Here is a 6,051-nt window from a genome sequence, read left to right as displayed (position 1 = left end):
TATATATTGTGTCGGAATTTTCAAAAACGCCTCTAGTAATTGTGATTATTTTTTTATAACAAAAAACTCAATGATTAAAAGTTTTTTGTTATAAAAAGTAGGAATTTAGTAGCACCCAACGCTACCGAGTTGAGTGTATTTATTTACCTATTATTGAGTAAGACAGTCCCATAAAATAAGATTGTCGGATATCATCAATTAGGAAAACCTTATTCGTAATTGTTGTCACTATGTGCAAGCCTAATAATACATTTTAAAGCATAAATAGTTTATCAATGCCCTACAGATTGAATTTCCCTGTACTTGTTATTGTAAGCGTTTGCTTCAATTAACTACCACACAGCAGTAGCCCAGAGAATCACATAAGTGGCGTACGTTTCCTTAGCCAACCTTCGGCCTGCAGTGCCTTATGGCATCCCAGTTCTTGGAGATCCTTTTACTTTACTACTTCGGAAGCCGAAACCCTCGGCCACATAGTTACCCAACCTACATGTTCCCCTCAATTAGCATGGCTGACATACTGGTAACATTCCACCTCTTGTAGGAGGCATCTCTGTGTCAGGTTACTGCCATCGTCTAATAGGGGAGAAAACTTATCTGACATATAACTAAAACAATAATTTTATAAGCCGTATCTTAGATACTTCGCGAGATAAAATACGTCCAGATTTGAACACTTTTCTTTTCTGTAAAATTTTCGTTTGTAAAATTAGCTTGTGATATTAACTTCTCGCTACTGCCTCAACCACTACCGGGATGAAATGTACTAGTTGCTGCTGATTATTGTGTCTATGCCAGTGGGATACGCTCCGTGTGAGACCAATTATTGGTGCTACGAAAAACAAGTGAAAAAGCGGATCAAACAACTCAGCTCTTCCACATAATCTGTTTAAATCAATATTAATTTGAGTCAGCACCAAGAAGTCAACCGGAGCGAATTTGTCCAACATTCAGTAGACCGTCAGGAGCCTCCTGGTGTCGTGCAACATTCCATAAATAGAAGTTCTCACTCTGATTAGCTTTATTTTGGTGGTAATAATTGATGACGAATAGCTATTGCCACTTGTGAAGTAATTCCATTAAAACACATGATTATTATAGGATAATAGAAGCATATACTACTGTATAAACTGATTCATTGTATTACAATGTTCCCTTACTAAGTGTTGTGGATATTAAATAATAGTGATTCTATGTTATAATACTTTAGTTGTAACAGACTAGTAATATAAATAATTGCTGGCTTCATTAATATTCATAGCAGATTTTATTTTTATTTAGGTATGTGAGCATTTGATCGCACGGGTAGACAGACATCGGGGGTATTATCCTGGTGATGTTTCAGCAGTACATATCGTGATAGAACCATCGCGTGTGAATTACAATTTTTTGGAAACTCACTAAGTCCCAAAACTTCCGGTGCATTATATCTATCACGGAAGAGTCAGCTGTTACTTTTGCTTATGGTGTTGTTAACAGTGATCGTTTTTATCAACTACCAGTCGCATGTCTTTCCAGCAAGACCTTCTCCTAAGATATAGACATGTTTCCATGAATTGCTGATTTCACTATTTATTACTACTTGTGACGAGTTTGTCTCTCCTAAATTCTCCACCGCTTGCGGTCTCAGTGTTTTCCCCAGCAAGTAATAACCTTGAAGGGGGGATAAAGCAATCGACAATAAAGGAGGCATCGTTGGTACTCGACTACAACCAGGAATCAAATTATGTTTTAAGAAACGCTGAAAAGATGGGTGAAAAGGAAACTCATTCGGATGAGACGAATCATTTCACTCATTCACGTTTACTCAATGAGTCAACAACTAAGAAACATACTGAGAAGTGGACACAAAAGGATCAGAGTTTAGCGTTATTGAATTCCGGGGCTCAGAAAAAGATTGTTCTTAATGCGAAGTAATTAAAGCTGAGGCAAAATGAAACCTCTTCGTTCATTTTTTCGGGTGGAACAACAATAACGAATAGATGCTATGTTAACGATTCTCAAGCCCTATCTTTTTATGCCAACTTTTCATGCTACCTCTGCTTCAGTTATCGACACTCCCTTTCACGAATAGCTCTCGGTGCCTCCGAAAAACTACACAGGTTTTCTTAAAAAGTACAGCTTACCAATTTTGTATTTGATTATTACAAAAAATAAAGCCTCAATGCCAACCTTTCATTAAAGAAAATTATAGATAAGCTACCTAGCAATGCTCAAGCACGTAACCCTCGATACCTTATTCGGCAGCTATTTTAATATTAATACTCTATAATACAACAAATCGACACAGTCAGACCATTTAACCTGTTATCTTGGGACGCAACATTAGCGGTCACCGTAAACCTATTGATCATGGGCCCGTTACTTGACATTAACGAGGAGGGAATATACATACATAATTACTAAATAGCAGGTAAATTGAGATTAACAACGTCTACAAATATTAAAGTTATATTAGGGTTGGTCCTCAAGCAAACGCATGTAACAATATTTCACTATGAAGAAGAACGGAGATGCATGCGTGCGATAATAAACAAAAAAACCTGATTTTTTTTATTCCGGCAAGTCGTACAAATAAGTATATTACTAATGAATTATATTTATGTATATAAATATATATATACACATACCCGCTCTATGTACGCTGATTAATATTTGTATGGTCCAACAGCGTAGTGTTTTCTCTCGTAGCACCCGTGTATATCTCGATTAAAGTGTCGCCAACAACCGACGCGCCATTTAGCGAATTCGAATTTGCTCGTGCCAGGGTACATGGAGCACTCGTGTTCTCAATAATTAGTATGTGGACGAAAACATAAACTCTTCTCAGTTCACTTTAATCTGCGGGGAGTTAGGAGAAACCAAAACGGAAAAGCACCGACAAAACCGACAAGTGGCAATGATTTGTGACAAAAAGGATAAAACTAAAATATGGTAGTAATACTTGTACCGGTTAACCGTTAAATATACTTAGAAAAAAATTAAAGACACTAGGCCAGCAAAAACCCAAGACTGAGCCCCACTCAAGCTGTTGTCACCACTAACCTAATTGCACGATTCAATCGTTTCGTGCGATTTGTATATGGCGATATCCAATGTGGGCCAATATGGTGTTGATTTTTCTTTGATATTTATTTTCCATATATTTTTAACTATTTCTACAACTAGTATTTTTATTATTATTATTATTACTGTAACCTATAAGTTACAATATTATGTTGCAATATTATTTCGATCATCATTATTATTATTTAATTATATTTGTTGCTATTACTGTACAGAATTAATACAGATGGTCACCTCAGCTGTCTCATTCATTGAGGTAAATGAACTTGTAGAAAATATTGACTTGTGCATTGTAGGTTCATCTACAGATTGTTATGCTCTTTCGATCGCTTCGTAATTATTAGTTTAGTAATAACTTAATATTCTACCAAATCAGTACCGACGTACAATACCAGTCAGCCACAATTCCGGCTTTTTACTAAATTCATAGTGTTACGTTATGATAATGTTGAGGAGAGAAGAGGAACAAATGGGCGAATGTGCCAGGCTCAGAAAAAGCTTTTCTAATGAACAAAAAGAGGCGCTCTTATGTTATCGATCGCTTGAAACCCGAATATTCTATCTAAGGAAGCAAATGGTCTGTGGCAATTTGAATCAAGGCGACTGTCAGGTGTCCACGACGTAACGGTTACGAATGCATCGTAAACATGATCCATTATACAACGCCTCGAACAAATACATCCACTACAGTGACGAGCCAAATAGTGAAGACAGACGCGAGACATTGCAGTTAATGGAGAGAGATCGTCGCTGTTGACGGGTTTAACTAAATTTCTAATCACCACGTATGTGCCGCCGCAAACATGACATGCGCGGTCAATCAGTCGCTCGCAGTAGTTGGGAGAGGTCGGAAGCGTGTCAGCATGAATAGTTGTTGACAACACTCGAACTGTAACTTCGAGCATATATATATTCTACTACCCATAATAAACATGTGTGTAGGTATGTACGGATGTGTGGATAGTTCTAAAAAAATGCTGGTGTTGTATGCGAAAACTGACCCAAGTACGCTGACAGAGAGAAAGAAAGAGACGGGCTCTCTCAGCGATTTCTATGCAGGCATCGAGTATCGGCGCCTCGTCGATTTGTGTAATGTTTGCGTTTGTTTGTTGTTATTGTTATTATTACTTATACATTCTGTGCGTGAGAATTTGTGGACACGTCCCCTTTATGGGTTCCATCTCCACCGACATCAACTCGCCTGCTTTTGAATCTATAACAGCTTTCAGTACTGCCTCAAATTATGCTTATTAGCTTCCGTCTCTACTCTACAATATTATTAGGATTTCTAGTCACTATGCAAAGTACGGCGTACACTAGCAGACATCAATGGCAATATAGCAGCATGCGCGACATTAGGCCATCATCACATGCGACTAGATAACTTTGACCTGTGGCTCCATTGAGTCGTCAAGTGTTACCATCACCATCGCTGCTATATTGACGTTATGATGTTTGCTACCGTGTACATAAAAGGAAATCATTGTATTTCCGAGTTATTGTTTATACCGAATGTTCACCATTATCACCGCGATCATGCTGATAATACAATCACTTTACCGTCGTTCATTAGCAAGTTTTACTAACTTAATGACACAATTGTCACTCTTTTTAACGAACCTCGCTTACGTTTATCTGGACTATCGGTGTAATTTTTATGGCCCTAAAAAATTACCCAAAATGTTACATCTGTTTTTTACGTTCCCCCAGTATCATTACAGTTGCTCACGTTGATCTTATTTAGTGACAATACTTCCGCTAGTGCTCTGTACGCGACCGTGTGATCGCTCATTGGTAACATCGATTGTTGCACAAACCTTCGCAAACCTCCATTGCAAGAAAATTCTAGACAGACTTTAAAGGGCTCAGATCTTTCCGCACCCCACTTCCATGATACGACCCAGGCGCTCAGACATTTAATCCAGACTTCTCTCTGCCTCGACCTTCCACGATAATAACATCGTAAACCATACTCAAGATTACATAAGAAGCCACACAAAATGTCTACACATAGCAACCATTTCATTTCCTCTCAGCTGTGCCCTCGTTTCTGTCCATTTCGTTAATTAGCTCCTGTGTGCGTAATACAAAAAAGTCTCGCCTATCCTAATATCTGCCTCTTTCTTTGCTATCGACTCAGCGAAAAGACACAACACGCTACCGTTGACAATCGGATATGAAGCTATGTACAGGACAGATCCTTTTGGATGGACGACAGCTTGAGTCGGTGAAACCGTGCGGTTCTTAAGCCAACAATGATGTTCCCAACGCCGGACATCTGTAACAAGCCTTCTCTGAAGGAGGCCCGCAGCAGCAGATTGATGCGGCTATAATCTCATGCAACGCTGCACACCATAGCCCATGCCGTAATTGTACACCGTAGCCCATCGTTAACAAGTGGGTGGATCCCACGTGTGTCCCGAGGCGCGTTATTCTCTCGACATTAACCAGATGAGATTTCACTCGATTTCGTACCGCCGTTGCCCCCCGCCCCCGCGCTTATAAAGTATGATGGTGCTGAAAAGAAGGGCATGGTTGCCTAAACACAAATCAAATTGGTATTCTAATAATGCTCATTACTATCCCTAAGACTTCAACAGATTGTATTATTATTATTATTATTATTAATGGAATAATAATGTACGAAAAAAGCACTGCTGCGCATTCATGCAGCCCAGCGGTTAGGGTATCTCTATTTGTTTTTTACCTCAGGGCAATAGAGAACGACTGAAGCGGCGTCATTTTTTCCTGCTCTTATTGTTGTCGGTTTCCCGTTCCCGCGCGGAAATGAACAGCGGTAGCACATTTTTTTTTCTGTATGTACATACACATACGGAGCAGCTGGTCGTCGCTACTGCGCTTGTCAAGCCGCCTACGTACATATCATGTTTAGTGAACTCTCTCAGCGATACTGGAACGCTGAATGTTCATTCCATTTTGTGCATCGTAATAGTACAATAATAATAATAGTTATATATATGTATA

The 6,051-nt window shown here is 39.0% G+C and overlaps 1 long non-coding RNA gene across 1 annotated transcript; it reads right to left on the bottom strand.

Moving 5' to 3' along the window:
- Positions 1-1,248: 1,248 nt before the first annotated feature.
- On the bottom strand, positions 1,249-6,041 carry LOC111273284 (uncharacterized). The gene is made up of 2 exons (XR_002687922.2): positions 5,774-6,041; positions 1,249-5,605 (listed from the first exon to the last, which is right to left on the bottom strand). It is a non-coding gene; the product is annotated as an uncharacterized LOC111273284 (long non-coding RNA).
- Positions 6,042-6,051: the final 10 nt, after the last annotated feature.

The sequence above is a fragment of the Varroa jacobsoni genome, unplaced genomic scaffold (genome assembly GCF_002532875.2).
Source record: "Varroa jacobsoni isolate VJ856 unplaced genomic scaffold, vjacob_1.0 contig05834, whole genome shotgun sequence".
Taxonomy (NCBI): Eukaryota; Metazoa; Arthropoda; class Arachnida; order Mesostigmata; family Varroidae; genus Varroa; species Varroa jacobsoni.
Note: the sequence above shows the minus strand (reverse complement) of the source record. Positions and strands in the feature narration are given on the sequence as shown.